At 40.7% G+C, this 21,054-nt stretch overlaps 1 long non-coding RNA gene across 2 annotated transcripts in view; it reads right to left on the bottom strand.

The window, feature by feature from the left end:
- The window catches only part of LOC140187272 (uncharacterized), a 264,955-nt gene that overhangs the window by 108,205 nt on the left and 135,696 nt on the right, over positions 1–21,054 (bottom strand). Inside the window, exon 2 of one of the 2 annotated variants that reach the window (XR_011883045.1) lies at positions 12,171–12,225. The exons of the other annotated variant lie outside the window; for it this stretch is intronic. This is a non-coding gene — a long non-coding RNA (uncharacterized lncRNA). The remainder of the gene's footprint in view (positions 1–12,170; positions 12,226–21,054) is intronic. 2 annotated transcript variants of the gene reach the window in all.

Below are 21,054 nucleotides of genomic sequence, written 5' to 3'. Positions count from 1 at the left end.
TGAACGAGTAGTGTTTGGAGTACTGCAAGTCTGCGTCTTTGCGATTGCTTTGCTGCATGCTTTAGTGCTTGGTGGTGGGTGACGATGCTTTTTTTTTGGTGGGGGAGTGGTGTCATTGTTTGCTGCTGCTTATGCGCAGGAGGGAGGGGAGCTGGGGGGGACTTTGGGGTTTTAATATTTAACTGTTATTCTTTAGGGGCACTCATCGGTTTTTTTGTGGATGGTTGTGAAGAAAAAGCATTTCAGGATGTATATTGTATACAATTCTCTGACATTAAATGTACCTTTGAAACCTTTGATTAGGTAACATCTGTGCATCGGATTCTGACATACAGTTTGAAGAAGTTGACTGACACAGAAATAGCAACCAAAAAGTGGATTTTTACTTGCATTCATTCCAAAGGTCAAAGTTCAAAGTGACTTTTATTATCAAAGTACATATATGTCACCATATCCAACCTTGAGATTCATTTTCTTGTGTGCATACTCAACAAATCTAGAGAATAGTAACTATAACAGGATCAATGAAAGATCAACCAGAATGCAGAAGACATGCAAATGCAAATACAAATAAACAGCAATAAATAATGAGAACATGAGATGAGGAATCCTTGAAAGTGAGTCCATTGGTTCTGGGAATATTTCAATGTAAAATTCCAGATGTAAATTGTCAATTTTCTACCTCCGATATTGCCGGTCCTCTTAAATAAAAATTGGCCTAATTGACCTATCACTCACTCCATCTCATATCCCCTTCCCGGTGGGGCAGCCATGTTCTCCCAACCATCAGGCTTTGTTGAACCAAAAGGAATAACTTCATTCAACTTCACTTGCCCCATCATTGAAATGTTTCCACAACCAAAAGACTCATTTTCATGGACTCTTCATCTCATGTTCTCAATATTTTATTGCTCATTTATTTATTAATTTCTATTTCTTTCTTCTTGTACTTGCACAGTTTGTTATCTTCTGCACATTAGTTGAACGCCAAGTTGGGGCATGTTTTCATTGACTCTGTTATGGTTACTATTCTCCGGATTTATTGAGTATGCTTGCAAGAAAAAATGAATCTCAGGGTTGTAAAAGGTGACATATTTATACTTTGATAGAAGTTTACTTTGAACTTGGACATTTAATTCCCTCTCACTTGTTCTGTTATTGTCCCTGGATCATTTCTCTTTGTACTACCTCTGATTGCACTACTGTTTTTGAACCTTGTGTTGTGACTGTCACTGGATTTATGTGTTCGATTTATTATTATCATGTATACTGTTTACTCTGTGAACTCACACAAATAAAAAGTTTCACTGCACCCTGTACATGACAATAAACTCATCTGAATTTGGATCCAAATCTGAACGTCGTTATGCAAGGACTAAATTTATTTGTACAGCAACCTTAACATTAAATAAAATAAGATCATAAGATATAGGAGCAGAATTAGGCCACTTGGCCCATTGAGACTGTTCCACCATTTCATCATGGCTGATTCATTTTCCTCTCAGCCTCAGTGTTCCTGCCTTCTCCCTGTATATCTTCGTGCCCTAGCTAATCAAGAATCTAATAACCTCTGCCTTAAATAAACCCAATGACTTGGCCTCCACAGCCACCTGTGGCAAGGAATTCCACAGACCCACCGCTCTCTGGCTAAAGAAATTCCACCTTGTCAATGTTGTGCAGTAGAGAACTTCTTCGCCCAATTGCAAAACTTCTGAGCAGCGTAGCACCTATTGGCAAATTTGACTCCTGAGTTTTTGTTGAGGCTCCTTATTTTCCTCCAAACTTCAGGTGCTCTTGAATGATGTCAACCATCATTCAATATGAAAAATTAATTTACAGCCTTATTTTCACCCCAGTCCTTTCTACATGCGGTACAATCAGGAGTTATTAACCCTCATTTCCCTAGATCCGCACTATTTGAAATGAACAGCATGCTGTAACAAATAATACCACAGAACATCAGTTTCAACATGGCATTCCTCTATCAATCGTATGGAAGCTCCTGCAGCTGCTGGTATTTATTCCAGCAGATTTAATCCCTGAAGCCATCTCTAAAAGGGACTTGCCACCGAGCAAACCACAGTGTGCCAGCTCATGGGAAACATTGCACTGGAACAAATGGAAGCTGTAATGATAAGAGCGGGTAAGAGAATGCTCCTTAGGAATATGAGGGTCCTAGGCAGCTTGCTGAGCAATAGTGTCCACAAGATTCATGTTCCATCTGCATGGACATTCGTCAGACTGCAGCCAGGTGGTCCAGGTAAGAGGCTGCTAGGAAGGTCTTTAAAGGGTGTTCTTTAAAGCCACACACATTGATCTATTTCAGGTTAAGCTGAATTTCATCTACATAGCATTGATCTTTTTCCCCCATACATATATATGTGTCAGTGATTTCTACAGCAGAGAAAGGAGCATAAATAGATTCATAAAACACAGAAGATTCTCCAGCATACAGTTTATATTTCCTAAATAGCCTTCACCTACCTTTCCACCATGCCCATTTTGCCCGTGGTAAAAACATCTATAAAGCACAAAGACTTCAATCAGTCTGCTTTATAAGTCCCAATGTAAAATTTCCTATCTTGCATTTGATCAGACACAATCAATTGGTCAATCTTTCTTCCAACTAAAACAAGTTGTGCATTCTGAGGCTTAATTTATGGAGAGCCATTTATTAAAAATACATGCAACCGTGTTTAACACTTCATTGTCTTCGGAGTGCTGAAGGTGATGCCTTTGATTATGAGCACAAGTGGAAAATGCAATACTAGAGATGAATTTGAATTTGTCGTACTAACCAAAACATTCATTCTCAAAAAAAAACATTGATAGATTTGGCAAGAACAGGATCACGTTTCTGGTCTTAAGGGATAACAAGATTCCTCTATCGTCTTCAAAGCATCGTTGCAAACAGGTTGCCTTATCCATGGTTCTTTAGCTGGAGAGTAGTCTCAAAATTGTCAATGATATCTTTTCAAGTGACAAAGTACATGAATGACAGGATCTATATCATAGGCTGACAAAGAGGTCTCCAGGGTTTTAAGCATTCATGAGATCAGTAAAAAAAAACAATTCTAGAGAAGGGTATCACTTTCAAGCTATCTGTGGGGGTTCCAGGGGTTAGATCATTTTAACAGGAACCACCAAAGCTGAGCAGTGAACAGTATGCCTGACATGAAGGAAAATGAGGAGAATATGGCATAAAATTCAAAAATTTCCAAGCCTTCCAAGTTTTAAAAAAAATCAGTTCATCATTATTAAGAGGGGTTTAAATAAATATGATCAAAGTACTAATTTTAATGCTTGACTCTTTGACACCTGAAATACAGTCATAAAACCACATAGTGCCCATCATCTGAAGTCGGAAAACTCAACGTTGAGTCTGGAAGGTCAAGGAGTGCCTCACCTTGGATTACATGATAGGGTTCATTGGAGCACAATGGAAGGCAGAGCTGTGGACACAGCTTGGCACATCACGAAAAGCAGCTTCCCATCCACGGACTCTGTCTATACTTCTCACTGCCTGAGTAAAGTCTCCAACAGAATCAAAGACCTCACCCCATTCTCTCTGTGCTGCTCTTCCATCATGCAGAAGATAGATAAACCTGAAAACATCACCCACCAGCTCAAGGACGGCTTCTATCCTTCTGTTATAAGACGATTAAATGGTTTCCTAATACAATCCGTTGGACTCTTGCTCTCACAATGATCTTTCAACTTCCTGATTACAGGCACCGCACCTTCTCTGTGGCTGCACCACTTTATTCTGTGTTCTGTTATCATTTTACCTCGTTCTACCTCAATGCACTGTGTAATGAATTCATCTGTATGAACGATACGTAAGACAAGCTCTTCACTGTACCTTGGTCTGTGTGATAATATTGAATCAACTCCAACTGAAGTGACTGCAGAATCAGGTGCTGTCTCTCCCAAAGCCCAGAGTCATGCTTCTGAACCAAGCAGAGTCATGTTACCAAGAAACCGCACACATACGGACATCTCGCTAACTTGAAAGCAAACACATTGTGAGCAGCGAATCCAGTATAACCAAATGTTAACAAAAGGTAACTGGAAGAGCTTGCTCAGAGCAGGGGTTCCCAAACTGGGGTCCAAGGACCCCTCCGTCAATGGTACTGGCTTAGAGTCAAGGATAGTGAGAAGGGAGAGGGTTACATTTCCTGCAGTTCTGTGGTATATTGCTTAGGAATCTAGAAGCTATTGGTGGAGATGTAGAGTGAAATAATGCAGCCAGCATGAATACACTAACAGAATGTCTGAAGAGGACAGATGGAAACCACTGGAGGTACTGGAATCAGTGAAGACAATCCATTAATTATGGAGGCGAAAGCAAGAGCCTTAATAAATATCTAGAAAGGGTGAGATTAAATATATAGGACATGGCTCACTACAATTCTCAATCCTCTCAACTATGTTGGAGAAGCCTTCATTGAAGAAAAAAAAGAATACAGATCATGAATAATGATTCATCAGAATGGAGATGGCGAAACTGGGAGGATAGTGGAATCTGCAGAAATGGGTGGAGGGAACAGGGTTACTGGATCTATGGTGAGTGCTTATTACCACCTTTCCCCTAAAATGGAGAGGAGAGCATTGAGGAAGCTGTCAGCAATCCTGCCTCAAGAAAATGGAAGATGTCCATGCTTTTCCAATAACACTGTGGAATCTTTTACTGTCCCTGAATGGACTAGACAGGACCTTGCCTTAACTTCCATTCCAAAATAAGCTCTTCAATGCTACAGTGCTACAGTGAAATGTCAGCCAGATTGACATGACACATGCAGCCTCTGATTCCATGAGTGTAACTGCTGAACAAATATTGAATTGGCAAAAGGCAAAAAAGACATTGAGCAAGTTTACTGGCTTGCTCCACTCTTGGAATAAACTGCATTTAAATTCTGTATTTGAATGTTATCATTTTTATTTTGCAATAATGGTTTAAACTTATTTTGCTGAAGGCCTTTAGTCAGGAGAGAGAGTTTGCAAAACTGGTGGAAACAAAAGTTGTTGGGAGTGGTGAGGATGGAACACTGTAGAGGGGTATGGTACAGTGCCAGTTGCGTGGGGGGGGGTGGTGCGGGGGTGCGGTCACACCCGGCCCTGAGACACCAGGCATGGTCATTTGATTTCCAAACAATTGATTTATTGATCATTACAAGATCTCCCTCCCCTTTCCCTTCCCCTTTTCGCAATTATGATTCCCCTCTGCCTCCTTCCTTCCCACTTTCAGTCCACAATAGAGACCCATATCAAAATCAGATTTATCATCTCTCACATACATCACAAAATCTGTGTTTTTTTTGCTGCAGCAGTACAGTGCAATACATAAAATTACTGCAGTATATATATTTATATCTATATATCCATATATCTTCACAGGCACGCTTTCCATCCGTGTCGGGTTGAGTGTCGAGCTCGCAACTCGGCCTCGTAAAAAGAAAAGTGCGCTGTGAGAAGGACGTGGGGGACCACTCACAGAATCTTTCCTCCAGGACAACCACTTGAAATAAAAAAGTGGTCTTGCAGAGTATGGCACACACAAAAAAATCTATATATCTATATTTTATATATTTATATACAGATGCTGAAGACCTTTGCACATTATTGCACATAGGAATAATATAATAAGCTTAAAGATTTGAATTTCTATTAATTATACTGCTTTCAACAGGTATAACTCTGCACTAATTATTCTGTTTCTGAGCAAATTATTTGTACTGTCCTGAATGTGTTAATAAGTAGAGAACCAAAGGCAGTAAACATAAACAGCTGATGTTCAGGATAATTTTAAGATACAAGATAATAGTATGTCATTAAGTAGCTTCAGCTATTGTACAATGTGTGGTGTAATCAAACAACACAGTAACATCTTGACAATTTGTTATCTATTTGGAACATGTCAAGTCTGTACTTCTAACATCACTGCATTGAGGAACGATTATATAATCAAATTTCAGAGCACAACATTACTTAATTGCATCCTTAGTGCACCTGAAGCTGCAGAGGACTTCCTTGGTGAATGAGGCCTAGGTAGAGGATGTTTGCAATAGTGGGGGGCGGGGGGAGGAGGAGGGGTGTGGAACCAGAGTGAACAGCCTCAGAGTATGATGTACCTTTAGAATAGGGGTTCTCTGTCTTTTTTAGGCCATGGACCAATACCAGTAAGCAGGGGGTCCATGGCCCCAAACTGGGCATCCCTGCTTTAGAACAAAGATGAGGAGGAATTTCTTTAGCTAGAGGGTGGTGAGTCTATGGAATTCATTGCCACAGATGAGACTATCATTACCAAGTCATCAGGTATACTTAAAGCACAAGTTGTTAGGTTCCGGATTAGTAAGAGCATAAGAGGTTACTGGGAGAAGGCTGGAGAAGGGGTTGAGAGGAATAATAAATCACCCATAACGGAATGGCAGAGCAGACTCAATGGGCTGAATCGCCTAATTCTGCTCCTGTGTCTTATGGTCTTATTATTATTATTAGGGGTCATTTTTCTCAACCAATATTCAGCTCAACTATTTCAGAGCGAAAATGTTCTGTTTGCAGGAAATAGCTTTTCAACCAGAGTTCTGTTGCGACCCAGTATTCCCAGAATTAACAATTTTCTTGCCAAAAATACAGGTATTCTGTAAAGCATTTGTGAAATCCAAATTCCCCCTCACAGCATTAGTAGGCTGGGCAGAATATACAGATCTTTGGTTGCCAAAGGCCTCACACAGCAATCAGTCACACTGTAAGGCCAATTTTCCTTTTTAAACACATCTGTTGCCATAATTTTAACTACTATCTTAGCACTCAACTTTGTCAAGAGTTCTTGACTCAATTAACTTGGTTATAAAAAAGTATGACGCAACTCATGATTCCTGATCGCTGCACTCTACGAGACAATTCTTCTTTCGTGAGTAATTTATTTCCTGCTAGATTTACGGGCACTGTCCACAAGAGGAAATGTGTGGCTGAAGGTGCAGCAGTACAAAGCCTGAGCCAGTATCCCACAGACAAGAAGCAGCTCTTGTCCATTGTTCTATACAGGTTAAAGGGAAGAAGGAAAATAAGGGTTTAAAAAATATATCAGGTGAAACCAAGTAATAATAACTTTCCAGTCACCACACTGGAGCAGCTAAAACTCACCTGGCCATCTCATCAGTACGTGGTATGAGCATGAACTATACAAGAAAAATTCTACCAGACAGTCAGCTCCCTTGGGGCAAAAGTATTTAAAGTAATGTGTAAAACAATATAGAGTTTAAAGTTAGACGGGATGGGAATGCTCAGTAGGTCAGCCAACATCTGTGGAGACAGAGTTAATATGCCAACTTGATGATGTTTCCTTAGGAGAAGTGCTCTTGACCCTTTGAGTATTTCTACCGAAAACATTTCTTTCCTAGCATTTTGCATTTGCTGAGGTTCGATTTAAGCCAGCTTATTCAGCTTCTAATCTTAGTCATATCACTGTCTAAATCAAATCGTCTGGGTTCAATCCTTGGAATAATACTTCTGCCAATACTCCAGTAGAGTACCTGGAAAACTGTGTTATTGAAGCTCCAGTGTGTAAAATACAGATAGTGAACTAAAGCCTATATCTGTTTCAAGAAGGACATTAAGATGTAACAGAAGTGGGCCACTTAAGTTCTCATGTCTTCACTGAGACATTTTTGATCTTCCACTTCACCACTACTTTGGGATGCTAATTTAATATTTCTTGATATGGGCTTATTCCAGTCAGCCTTCCCTATTTTTAAAATCAATTACTTTGTCCTTCTTAATTCGGGTCTGAATTTTCCCTACCCTCAAAGTTAATTCAACATAATAAACCTTTTCTTTCCATCTCATATTGTTTTTAACTTCTCGCGTCAGCCACAGTAGGACCACTTTTCCTGGTGGATTTTTGTGCTTCAGGAGGGAGTACATCTTCTGCAAATTATGTATTAATTCTGCAGTTGTTAGCCAAGCTTCTCAAGTCCGACACCAACTTATGCCAGTACAGTTGTACCCTGAGGTTTAAGAGTACCTTTGAATCTTTGAGGACCCTGTTTATAGATTCAATGGCCTTTGCTTTTTTAAAGGAAAACATCAGCTTTATTTGTCACGTGTACACTGAAGTATACTGTAAGTGCATTGTTTGTATCAAATCACCGAGGACCACCAAAATGATTCTGCTTATTGATTTTCACAGCCAGCATCCTTTTCTCTGCTGCCTTTATCAGGACTATGCTTCCTTTTTTTTATTTTGCCCTTTTTCATTTCAATTTATGCTGTAAACTTATCTGTGTTATTTTGAGACCTCTAAGCAGGCAGGCAGAGTCTTCAGCTTTGCCTTTATAATCGTATTGTTTGTATTGGAAGCATCCTCTTATGTTTTCCTGGTACATCTCCTCCTCAGGGACCCTGGTTATCAATACCCCTTTCACTTTTGTACCCATCATTTTGTCCCTTCTCCTTAACATTCCAAATTTCCCATCACTTCCACTAATTAGTGTAAAGACGTATCCGGCTCAACTGGTCCCAACTTGATTCAGGTGAAGATCATCCTAACGCAACAGGGTTTGCTGGGGTTATTTTCAAGCACGCGAGCAGCAGGGCTTGGATTGACCTCAAAATCTGATCATAAATATGAGAAAGTCTGCAGATTCTAGAAATCCAGAGCAACACACTCAAAATGCTTAGCAGGTCAGGCAACGTCTATGGAAATGAATAAGCAGTCGACATTTCGAGCCAAGGCCCTTCTTCAAGACTGAGAATGAAGGGGGAATATAGCAGAACAAAAAGATGGGGGGGGAGGGGAAGGAGGCTAGCTGAAAGGTGACAGGTGAAGCCAAGTGTATTGGAAAGGTCAAGGACTGGAGAAGAAGGAACCTGCTTCCGACAGGAGAGTGGACCATAGGAGAAAGGGAAAAAGGAGGGGACCTGGGAGAAGTTAGGCAGGTGAGAAGAGGTAAAAGGCAAGAGTGGGGAATAGAGGAAGGGGGAGTGGGAGGGATTTTTTTTTTAACCAGAAGGAGAAATCAATAATCATGCCATTAGGTTGGAAGTTACCCAGACAGAATATAAGTTATTACTCCTCCAACCTGAGGGTGGCCTCATCTTGGCACAAGAGGAATCCATGAACCGACATTTCAGACAACGAAAGGGAATTAGAATTAAAATGTTTCGGCATTTTAACAAAATTGAAACATTTCTTTTGTTTTCACACTACTTGCTCTACACAAATTAGCCGACACATTTAAATATAGACACCTCAGCAGGAAACTGCTTATTCAGTTAAAGGCAATCTATAAATCTAAATTCTTATTTTGAGTGATTACATTCTTCTTGGAAAGGTTAATGAGAGGGTTAATGAGAAAACAAAATCTCAATGGAACTCTTTAGGCTGATGTAAGACAACTGCAGATTGTTCAAATATATGACTAAATATTTGCTTTCCAATAATTGTTAAATTTACAGTACATAATATTATTTTGTTATATTTTCAGAACTTGGTTTCCAGTCCTCTGAATGTCTTGCATTGCCAACTACATCCAAAACAATAGGCCAATGAGGTTTCTGAGGAAAAGACAGGAGTTGGTTAGGGACATTCAACACAGCTTTTCATGTGAGAGATCATGTCTCAAGAATTCGATTGAACTTTTGGAAGAAGTAACCAAGAAGACAATTAGGGCAGAGCAGCAGACGTTCTACATGTTCTTCAGTAAGGCACTTAACAAGGTTCTGAAAGATATGTTAGCTTGCATGAGATCCAGGGAGAGCTAGTTAATTGGAAACACAATTGGCTTGGTGGTAGGAAGCAGAGGGTGATGGCGAAAGGTTGTTTTCAGACTTGAGGCTCATGACCAGTGGAATTCTGCAGCGGTCAGTGCTACTTTTCATCCATAACAATGATCTGAATGAAAGTGTACAAGGCATGGTTAGTAAGTTTGTTGATGACAACAAGATAGGTGGCATTATTAACAGCGAAATGGCAATCAGGTTTGGGAAGAATCTTAATGAGATGGGAAAGAGGCCAATGACAGGCAAAAATGGAGTTTAATTGGGATAATTGTGAGATGGTGTTTTGTGGGTAGACAAGCAAGGGAAGTACTTTCACGGTCAATGGTAGGGCCCCGGAGAGTGCTGTCGGACAGAGAGTCCTAGGAATACAAGAACATGCTTCCCTGAAAGCAGTATCACAGGTAGATACGGTGGTGAAAAAAGCTTTTATCACTCTGTCCTTCAGTCATGGCACTGAGGAGAGATGTTGGCATGTCTCAATTGTAACTTTAGAGAGGCTGCATTTGGAATATTGTGTTCTATGTTGGCCACCCTGCCATAGGAAAAATGTCATTAAGCTAGGAAGTGTGCAGAAGAAACTTATGGAGAGAAGTTGTGCAGAGTGATCTTACACAAGTTCATAAGATTATGGAGGACATGGACAGGGTGAATGTGCACATGGTCATCTTCCCAGGGCTGGCCAATGAGGAACTAGAGGGTAATAAGGTGAGAGGGAAACTATTTACTGGGAAATAGAGGAGCAACTTTTCATCCAGAGTGTGGTCAGTATATGAAATTAGCTGCCATGGATGAGAAAAGACCATTGATAAAGGTATTTGGACTGATACATAGATAGGTTAGAGTGATAGAGATCTAATATGGGCAAATGAGGCTGGCTTAGATGAACATCTTGATTGGCTTGGACCAGTTGTCAATGCTGTATGACTCGATGAGAGTTCATTAATCGAAAACATCAACTTTAATCACCTTAAATGCTATCTGACCTTATGGGCACTTGGAATATTTAAAATTTTTAATTCAAGATTCTAACTTGCCTATTTACCTTACTGATGCCAAATCACTTCGCATGGGTCCGTTATTTTCTGGCTTTGCTTCAAGTTTCTCATTTTAAACAGGTCATCCAACTTTTTTTAAATTGAGAGGAATGTCAACTGAGATGTGCAGTACAAACACAATTTACTTAAAGGGATAGCAGTGATCGCTGGAAAAACTGGGGAAGAAATATTTTGTTTTAAGAAAATCACTCCTGAAATTTTTGCTCTCCAAATTAAAACAACAAGCTAATGTGCACAAGTTGAGAAAGGAGGATAGATAGGGAGCGATCGGCTAATGACTCACACAACTTTACTTAATATCCAACTTTGACTGCACAAAGCTTTCCAAAAAGCCAGAATACAATCATACTCAGCTCAGAAGATGACTAAAGTCTAAGCAATTCAGTGCAAATTCCTAAGAAGGTTCAAGTAAATTAAGACAGGGAAAGAACTCCACTTGCAAGAAATAGTAAGTTTACTAACAGAGCATTAAATCATGGAAACATTGACCACGTCCACTGTCATAAGGTCACACAGAGTCTAACAAGTGCTGACACTTGAAGAATGCCTATTTTAATCATCATAAATACATTATGAATTAGATGCAAATCTTTCGCAGTGCCCCCAAAATTGAAGATGACATGCCGTTAAAGTGCATTGTCCAGCGGACCAATTAAGCCAGTCATTTCCAAGCCTGCTCACACATGGGAAGCACTCACTGCGTGCTCAGAGGGTGACTGGAATGTCATTGTGCAGTTGGATTGGCTGGAAATGCCAGAGAAACGACAAAACAACTTGAATCTGCAATCAGCGGTAGCAGAGGTCTCAGCACAGGACTGAGCTACAAACTGAAAGCAGCCCAAACTCCAAGCACCCTCCTGGGAATATCTCTATGGTTATTCAAGAGAGAAGTGTCACTGAAAGAGTTAAGAAGCACACATTTCTCTGCTCATTTTACATTTATTCCTCAAAAATGCCCTTTCAATTTATGAAGTTTAATTTAAAATTGGCCTCAGCCCACTAAACCACAGGAGATCCCCACATGGTCCGAGCTGAAAACGGACTGGCGTGACCTGAGTGTCAAGTATTAGAAATATTCAGGCACATGGGTCAGTCTTACTTTCTCCCTGAAATCCCCTATTGGATTAACCACAGACATGTGCTAACTGTCAGCCTTAGCTATCTGTGGCAATTTTGAATGCTATTATCTCCCCATCAAGGAGGGCAAGTGGTAGGGGGGGGCGGAATAGCAGTAAGAACATTACAAATCCATCAACCCCATGCAAAAGACTTAGTCAAATTCCAAAACAGGCCATTTGATTGGTTGGTGGGGAAGTGGAATAAAGGACGTGCCTGGAAAACCTTGAACAATCTTCTGTTCCCCATCTCTGTCCTCCAATGTGGATGCCTGAAAGAGATGAGCAAAAAACTTCAATACCATCTCATTACAAAGGCTACAAAATGTAGAAGTTTATTGCAGGAGATGGCATATTGAAAGAGCTCTCGCAATCAAATTAGGATGGATTTTCTGATGTAGAAGCATTCTTTGATGCAGCTCATGTAATGCAACAATTGTACTGACTTTTAAACATGTTTAATAACGATACTAAGCTGCAAGCAGTACAGCTCTAACCAGAAACAGAATGGATTGATTGGGACACTACATTTGAACTGGCTGTTCTATTTGCAGTTAAAACTCCAGGGAAGGAAAAATCTCAGCTTGCCTTGAAATTCTGGTCATATTCAGGAGACCAACAGGGGATTAAGGATTCCCACAGGATCCAAAGTAGGACCAGAATACAAGATGTCTTAAAAAAAAACAGATTGCCCATTAACTTCTTCTACTTAAAAGAAGTGGAGATTAATGTAATACTGTGATTAACAAAAACTTTATATACAGGCATCCGTTAGTCTCATGAGACCATGGATTTGCACCTTGGAAGGTTTCCAGGGCACAGGCCTGGGCAAGGTTGTATGGAAGACCAGCAGTTGCCCATGCTGCAAGTCTCCCCTCTCCATGCCACTGATGTTGTCCATGGGAGGGGCACTAGGGCCCGATACAACTTGGCACTGGTGTCGCCGCAGATCAATGTGTGGTTAAGTGCCTTGCTCAAGGACACAACACGTTGCTTCAGCTGAAGCTCGAACTAGCAACCTTCAGATCACTAGACCGACGCCTTAACCACTTGGCCACACGCCAACAAAAACTAAATAATCCACAAAGTACAGGGTATGTAAAAATAGCAAATTTAAATAAAAATATTCTAAGTCCCTTTGATGACTCACCATAAGACATAGGAACAGAATTAGGCTATTCAGCCCATCAAGTCTGCTCTGCCATTCAATCATTGCTGATTTATTATCCCTCTTAACCCCATTCTCCTGCCTTCACCTCATATCCTTTGATGCCCTTACTAATCAAGAACCCTTCATCTTCTGCTTTGAATCATAAGGTATATTACAGCCAGAAATAATCATAAAGCCTTTTCACAGTTGTAAGGACAGCAGCACTGCACAAAAGTGATCTTTCAGAGTACATTATTAAACATTTCATATCTGTCTGCTCAGTGCATAGAAGCTCCCTAAATTTATTCCTCATGTTAAACATCAGTGAATATGAATCAGTATTTGTAATAACAAACCCACTTGTGTACTTAGACCATAAGACCACAAGATATAGGAGCAGAAGTAGGCCATTTGGTCTATCGAGTCTGCTCCACCATTCAATCATAGGTTGACCCAATTCTTCAAGTCATCCCCACTCCCCTGCCTTCTCCCCATACCCTTTGATGCCCTGGCTAATCAAGAACCTATCTATCTCTGCCTTAAATGCACCCAATGACTTGGCCTCCACAGCTGCTCGTGGCAACAAATTCCACAGATTTACCACCCTCTGACTAAAGTAATTTCTCCGCATCTCTGTTCTAAATGGACATCCTTCAATCCTGAAGTCGTGTCCTCTTGTCCTAGACTCCCCTACCATGGGAAATAACTTTGCCATGTCTAATCTGTTCAGGCCTTTTAACATTCGGAATCTTTCTATGAGATTCTCCCCTCATTCTCCTGAACTCCAGGGAATACAGCCCAAGAGCTGCCAAATGTTCCTCATACAGTAACCCTTTCATTCCTGGAATCATTCCCGGGACTCTTCTCTGAACTCTCTCCAATGTCAGTATATCCTTTCTAAAATAAGGAGCCCAAAACTGCGCACAATACTCCAAGTTCCTTTGCATCTCTGCATTTTGAATTCTCCCTCCATCTAAATAATAGTCTGCCCACTTATTTCTTCCACCAAAATACATGACCATACACTTTCCAACATTGTATTTCATTTGTCACTTCTTTGCCCATTCCCCTGAACTATCTGAGCTCTCTGTTTCTTCAACACTACCTGCTCCCCCACCTTATCTTTGTATCATTGGCAAATTTGGCCAGAAATCCATTAATCCCACAGCCCAAGTCACTGACATACATTGTAAAAAGCAGTGGTCCCAACACCAACCCTTGTGGAACTCCACAGGTAACCAGCAGCCAGCTAGAATAGAATCCGCTTATTCCCACTTTCCGTTTTCTGACGATCAGCTAATGCTCAACCCATGCTAGTAACTTTCATGTAATTCCATGGGCTCTTATCTTGCTCAGCAGCCTCATGTGTGGCACCTTGTCAAAGGCCTTTTGAAAATCCAAGTACACCACATCTACTGTATCTCCTATTTGCTGCTACATCTCCCTCCATTACAACAGCTACCATATTTCAAAAAGTAGTTTTGTTTAACCTGTGAAATGTTTACCTTGAGAATGAAAAGATTCTGCAGCAGTATACCTCATTCCCTGTGTCACCAGGATATGAGGCCCACTGGTTACTCTCGCCTGGTTTAGTCTGCCTGACAAAGCAGTATAACAGGGTGTGCAAACACGAGGAAATCTGCAGATGCTGGAATTTCAAGTAAAACACACAAAAAATGCTGGTGAACGCAGAAGGCGAGGCAGCATCTATAGGAAGAGGTACAGTCGACGTTTCTGGCGAGACCCTTCGTCAGGACTAACTGAAAGAAGAGATAGTAAGAGATTTGACTGTACCTCTCCCTATAGATGCTGCCTGGCCTGTTGCGTTCTCCAGCATTTTTTGTGTGTATAATAGGGTGTGGCTGTGATTGCATGCTAACAGCTATTTGGAACCACATGTGAGAGCCAAATATCCAGTGGGAACTATATGTAAGTCAGAAAGCAATTTTGCAATTCTTTGTGGAGAGCAGAGAGCATGACAAGGCACAGAGGAAGTCATGGTCATACATGTGCAACTAAGGAAGATTCCAGTTGTAACAACTACTTGTACTCTGTACCCAGACTTCCAAGGCTGAGAGAATGGAACCACCCAGTGCAATAGTTATTCCACTTTAAAAACTCTTCCACACAGGTTTCCATCATCGTCGGATACGATAGACAACCAATAAAAAGAATTCATACTTTTTTTTAAAAAATGTACTTTTCTGAAATGAGTAATGCTGGCATGTTTATTCAACCCAAATTGTCCTCGACATGATTCTGGTCCATACTTCCACGTGGCAACCTATGCCAGCTCTCACAGCAGTTTCATTCCCTCCACTAATTTTGCCCATAACCAGTTCTCCACATGTTCCTATCAACTTCCCTCAGATTTTACCACTCATACGCATTGGGGCAATTTAGTGGGCAATTAAACTACCAACTCACGTCTTCACGATGTGGGATAAAAACAAACCACTCAGAATCAGGGTTCCAACAAATGGGCAAGGAGATCCAAAGACTGGAAACATTCTAATATTTTCACTCGAACCACCTGATTTACAACTAATTCAGTCTCATCGAGCCAAGAAACAATTCATGAAAGTGCCAAGATCTACAGCCACCCATGCACATGACTCATGTAATGACCACAACTTCCAATTAGAGAGGAAAAACAATTTATATTGTTTTATATTATGGCATGGAGTTCATTGTGACATTATAACAAGGTATTTAATCAGGCAGCTGTATTGATGCAGTAGTTAAAACATCATTTCAGAAGCGCCTTTACGAACACAAGGTGAGAAAAGCAATGCGGGAGGAAGAACCCATGCGATTTAGGAAAATGCAAACATCTTGACTGGATGTATTGTTCTAAGCCTCATATTTTTGTTGGTTACCCATGTTTGCAATTCCATTTTCAGGCCACAATAGTGGTGAGGTAGAAACTTGAAAGAGCGAGTCAGCCCATAATTGTGGCAAGATACACTCAGTGGCCACTTTATTAGATACAGGAGTCGAACCCAGTGCGTCCCTCTACTGCTATAGCCCATCCACTTGAAGGTTTGATATATTGCGTGTTCAGAGAAGCTCTACTGCACACCACTGTTTTAACCCATGGCTATTACACTTATTGTCAGCTTGAGCTAGTCTGGTCATTCTCGAAGTTTAAAGTACATATATGTCACCATATAGAAGCCTGAGATTCGTTTCCTTGTGGGCATACTCAGTAAACCCAATAACCATAATAGAATCAATGAAAGACAGGGTGGACAACCAGTGTGCAAAAGACAAAAAACTGCACAAATACAACAGAAAAATTAGAAATACCAGTAATAAATAATAGGCATCCGCTAGTCTCGTGAGACCATGGATTTGTGCCTTGGAAGGTTTCCAGGGCGCAGGCCTGGGCAAGGTTGTATGGAAGACCGGCAGTTGCCCATGCTGCAAGTCTCCCCTCTCCATGCCACCGATGTCGTGCAAGAGAAGGGCACTAGGGCTGATACAGCTTGGCACTAGTGTCATTGCAGAACAATGTGTGGTTAAGTGCCTTGCTCAAGGACACAACACGCTGCCTCAACTGAGGCTCGAACTAGTGACCTTCAGATCACTAGACCGACGTCTTAACCACTTGGCCACACGCCAACACACCAGTAATAAATTTTTTAAAAGGAAAGAAAAAACAATAAATATCAAGAACATGAGATGAAGAGTCCTTGAAAATGAGTCCATAGCTTGTGGGAATAGTTCAGTGATGGGGCAAGTGAAGTTGAGTGAAGTTATCCCCTCTGGTTCTAGAACCTGATAGTTGAGGGGTAATAACTGGTCCTGAACCTGGTGTGTGAATCCCGATGCTCCTGTACCTTCTTCCTGATTGCAACAGCGAGGAGAGACCGTGACCTGGTGGTGGGGGTCCCTGATGACATACCACCATAGATGTCTCTCAGAAGGGCAATGAAGGCTCGTTCATTCTTTGGTTCAAAGAGAACTCAGCAAAGCACCACTTGCACATAACCTGAAGCAGCACAAAAAATAATACATACACACAAAATATACACACACACAAAATATAAGCTTTGCTTTGGTTTAGAAAGCATCCTTTGCTTATGCATAAGTTTAGTTATGTTTTTCCTTGCAGTAAGATTTAAAGTTCAGTTGTAATATTAACTTGGGACCTTCTTTTCAGAGGCGAGGCTCCAAGGGCAAATGGTTCCCAAGTTTTCTACTGATTGAAAGACATCCTGGCTTAGGGTAAGACAGAGTGGGTTGAATAGAGTACCTGTGTTGCATTTTGCTTATGTAGAGAATTTGAAAACTTGTGTTATAAAGATTTATTTATTCAACTGCAATGGGAAAGGAAACGCAAGTTATTTATTTTGTAACTGCCAAATTTTTAAAAACACCTCTTTCCAAGCCATGACTTGTTCTGCCATTTCTGCCAAAGGATCCATACTGTTCCCCACTCCCCCCCCAAAAACACATCTCTGAAATGTCCAGGGTCCATCGGTAGTTATTTTGTAATTTACTACTGATAACTACACAAGGAAAGTGGTCAAGGAACAGTTAGCGTATTCAGCAGTGGACTATCAAGTGACTGGCAAATAACAGCCATAATGGCCAAGGAGTTAGCAAGAAAAGAACTTTGTATTTATAAAATGTTGCTTATTCCCTTTTGGAACCTCCCAAATCCTCTTCCACACAATGTACCTTTTGAAGTGTTGGTTATGGTATAATATAGAGAAAACCATAGCAGCCAATTTGAGCACCACAGTAGTGATATAACAAAGGTATTTCTTGAGATTTAAATGTCAATCAAAAAACTGGGGGAAATACTCACCTTTTTTCCGCCCCTCTAAATAATCAGGTACTTTAAACCCACTTAAGTCGATAAACGGTGGCTTGCTTTAACATCTCAGCTGAAAGTTAGCATTTCTGACAGTCCAGCACTTCTCCAGAAAAACCAATGCACTAACCTAGATTTCTCAACTCAAGTCTTCGTCTGGGAGTCCTTCAGCTTAGAGGCAAAGTCACTAGAAAATGAAGTCAAAGCCAACCAGTGATAGGCAATGGTTTGCTCGGTTACAAACACAGCGGCTCAAATCCTGTCCCAGGATAAATGGGTCAAAAGAGTTTGGGAGACCCCTCGTTTCCTCACATGGCCCAAATGAGCATTTCTACTCCTTCTGCTCCACGACCAAAACTGAATAACAAGGCGATTGTTATTCAGTTAACAATTGAAGAATAATTCCAAGGGTGAGTGGAGATGATTTGCCATTCAAATTTGGTGACCACACTCTTGTAAATCTTTTGCTGAGATTTGTACGTGTTTGAGAAGTGAATGCAATTTATTTCACTTCTGCTCTTTCAATGCACGTTTTTTTTTCAGCAAACAGGATTAAGTTTGCTACAGAAGTGACAGCTCTAGCCACTCCACCTGCCCTCTGATCAACTCACTGATGTTAATAATGTTAATAATGGTGATGTTAATAAATACTTTGGAACAAAATACCATGTTGCATAACAGCTTTCATTTCTCAGTGCAAAAACAACACATGTATATGTTACAAGCAAAAGTAAGTGAAGTCATTGCGGCACATTCAACGCAAAAGAGCTCTGGCAGCTTCGAGTATGCATAACTATACAAGGAACAGAAGCCGAAGTGAATTATTGGAACCAATACATTTGCATCACTTTTCTCCACTATCCCCATGTTCTACAATTTCCTATCTTAAGAAAAATAATTGTTTACTATCTTGAATATGCATAGCAACACTGCTTCCACAAACATTCTAGATAGTGAATTCCAAAGAGTCACAAACAACTGAATGAAGAAGCTACTGTTCATCTCAATGCTGTATGGCCAATTCCTTATTTTGAGTCCTGTTGTCCAGTCTGGGGGAAACTCCAGCCAGGAGGAAACCTCATTCCTGCATCTATCCTCTCAGGACCTATCATGTCCCAAAGATCAGCTCTCTTTCTCTAAGTTCAAGAAAGGATAAACCCGGTCTACTCAACTTCTTCCTGAGGCACAAATCTCCCATATCAAGAATTGCTTCAGTGAATCTTTGACAACTGACCTCCACTGCAAATATATCCTGTCTCAGATAGGAAGCCCACATCTGTACACAATATTCCAGGTGCAGTCTTACTAAGTTCCTATAGCAAGGCATCTTTATGCTTGCACTCAAATCTTCTTCCAGTAAAGGCCAATGTAAAGACCATCTGAGATGCAAAGGGACAAGGGAGTCCTTGTGCAGAATACCCTGAAGGTCAACTTGCAGGTTGAGTTGGTGGTGAAGAAGGCAAATGCCATGTTAGCATTCATTTCAAGAGGTTTCAAATACAAGAACAAGGATGTGATGTTAAGGCTTTATGAGGCACTGGTGAAGCCTCACCTTGAGTATTGTGAACAGTTTTTGGCCCATCATCTTAGAAAAGATGTGCTGGCATTGGAGAGGGCCTAGGAGATGTTCAAAAGGATGATTCCAGAAATGAAAGGGTTATCACGCGAGGAATGTTTGATGGCTGTGGGTCAGTACTCGCTGGAATTCAGAAGGATGAGGGTGGATCTCATTGAAACCTTTTGAATATTGTAAGGCCTAGACAGAGTAAGTGTGAAAAAAGATGTTTCCAATGGTGGGAGAGTCTAGGACAAGAGGGCACAGACTCAGGATAGAGGGGCAGAGATGCAAATAAATTTCTTTAGTTGGAGGGTGGTGAATTTGTGCAATTTGTTGCCACATGCAGCTGTGGAGGCCAGGTCTTTGGGTGTATTTAAGGCAGAGATTGATAGGTTCTTGATTGGACATGGCATTAAAGGTTACAGGGGTTGGGGTTGAGGAGGAGATTTAAAAAAAAGGATTTGCCATGATTGAATAGTGGAGCAGACTCGATGGGCCAGATGGCCTAATTCTGCTGCTATGTCCTATGTATTGTTTGCCTTCCTAATTGTTTGTTAAACTTGCGCATTAATCTTCATTTGTTGTGTACTTTTCAATTTTGACCAACTTGTAATCCAGTAGCAGAGTCATCATCTTTGCCCGATCTCTGGATTTGGTTCTGACATGGACAAGGACGACAGGATCTTTCTCCTTTCCACAATCACACTACAGTCATAGCTGCCTTATTTAAATTAATGAATACCAAATAAAGACCTGGTTGTTACTCACTAACATTTGTCTTAACAAATAACAATTCAGCAGCAGGAAATTGTAATAAGGGTGAGCCTATATTACTTGAAATGTGGAGACACATGCTTGCTTCAATCCTGGTAACATCCGACAGTCTCCTTGTCTAATGAGTTCTTCGGGAAATCTAGTGGGTATGGCTGCCGCAGTGCGTTTAGGAAACTCTAACCCCTCCGTTATGCAAGACAACGTCCAACTCAGAGCCCTGACATTTGCATTGGAGATATTTACTCCACCACAATGGTCTGCCACATAATTTAGCTGCAATACTCCACCCAGCACATACCATGTGCAACACACAACACACACAAAAAACACAAAAATGCTGGAGGAACTCAGCAGACCAGGCAGCATCTATGGAAAAAGAGTAAATAGTCAACATTTTGGGCCGAGACCCTTTATCGGGACATCCAGATTTCCAGCATCTGCAGATTTCCTCGTGTTTGGGATGTACCATATGCATCTTACTTTAAGCTGGTTAATTTATTAATGCTGCACCTTTGTCCTTAATGTTGTGTGTTTAATACGTTAGTAATATTTGAGTCACATTGTAAATATCTTGTTTTTTTTTTAAATTCTTGTTCTTAATTATGGGTTATTTGTAAAAATAAGTGAACTTCATGCATCGTGACACAACCACATGTTACAGCGCACCTCATTTGAAGTAAAGAACAAACTAAGACTCGCATCTCTTGGGGTCCTGTCCTTTCTCTTCAAATTAATTTTATGTTTTGGAGTTACACAATATAACACTCGCCTACTAAAGTCCACTTTCCATAGACAAT

The sequence above is a fragment of the Mobula birostris genome, chromosome 24 (assembly GCF_030028105.1).
Source record: "Mobula birostris isolate sMobBir1 chromosome 24, sMobBir1.hap1, whole genome shotgun sequence".
Taxonomy (NCBI): Eukaryota; Metazoa; Chordata; class Chondrichthyes; order Myliobatiformes; family Myliobatidae; genus Mobula; species Mobula birostris.
This window is presented reverse-complemented; position numbering and strand designations above follow the sequence as displayed.